General features: G+C 57.3%; 1 protein-coding gene across 1 annotated transcript in view; it reads right to left on the bottom strand.

The window, feature by feature from the left end:
- Positions 1 to 1090, bottom strand: part of LOC102761253 (adenylate kinase 8) — a 93250-nt gene that overhangs the window by 69637 nt on the left and 22523 nt on the right. The gene's annotated exons all lie outside the window — the stretch shown is intronic.

The following is a 1090-nucleotide window of genomic DNA, read 5'->3' as shown; positions in this document are numbered from 1 at the left end:
CTGGGGAGCGGCTTCCCCCAGAGCCCGCGGTGAAGCTGGGACTGACGGATGCGGGGCCTGCCTGTCATCTCCTTTTCAAAAAAGGGCTGGATGGCCTTGCCCAGCCTGGAGTTATCGGCCACAGCCTCCTTCAGCAGCTGCCCGCAGCACACTGGGGGGGACGGGGACAGAGACCCATCATATTCCAGCAGGAGGGCGAGCGAGCGAGAGAAAGACAACCCAGGGGGCGGCGGGGGGGCGGGGGGACAGAGACCCCGTCATTTCCAGCAGGAGGGCAAGCCAGAGAAAGACACCCCTGGGCCAGGGCAGGGGAGGGGGTGGAGGTTGCTGAACAAAACAGAGAAGGGTTTCTGAGTGGGGGGGGTGTCCAGGGGAAGGAAATGGGGAAAGGAACTGGGGGAGGAGGCGGCCGAGGGGGAAGGTGCAGAAAGAAACAGGATTCATTTTGCAAAGAACGTAAAACACAATACATGGTGCGACCCTTGCAGGCACCGGCCAGCGGCCAGCAGGGCTGGGATCCCGACAGGACGGCCGCCCAAGCCCACGTCCACCCTGGTCCCACCCGCGGTCACTCCACACTGCAGCCCAGGAGAGCGGAGAAGTTAAGGGGGGAAACAACTGGAAACAGAGAGTGGAGAAAGGGGCGGAGGGTACACAGTCCAACACACATATAATTGGAGTCCCAGAAGGAAAGGAGGGCAGACAAGACTGTTTGAGAAAATATGGCAGAAGAATTTCAAAATCTGATGAAAAGTATCAACCTGCAAATCCAAGAATCCGAGACCCAAGAAGAAACCCAGTGAACCTGAGGCATCGCAGTCAAATCTCTGAAAGAGAAAGAAAGAGCAGCCGCAGAGCCGCCAGGGCCTCGAAGGAAAGGAGGGCAGACAAGACTGTTTGAGAAAATATGGCAGAAGAATTTCAAAATCTGATGAAAAGTATCAACCTGCAAATCCAAGAATCCGAGACCCAAGAAGAAACCCAGTGAACCTGAGGCATCGCAGTCAAATCTCTGAAAGAGAAAGAAAGAGCAGCCGCAGAGCCGCCAGGGCCTCCGTCGCAGGCAGGACGGCGGGCGGCACCGCGAAGT

Source organism: Myotis davidii, unplaced genomic scaffold (assembly GCF_000327345.1).
Source record: "Myotis davidii unplaced genomic scaffold, ASM32734v1 scaffold651, whole genome shotgun sequence".
In the NCBI taxonomy this organism is placed as follows: domain Eukaryota; kingdom Metazoa; phylum Chordata; class Mammalia; order Chiroptera; family Vespertilionidae; genus Myotis; species Myotis davidii.
Note: the sequence above shows the minus strand (reverse complement) of the source record. Positions and strands in the feature narration are given on the sequence as shown.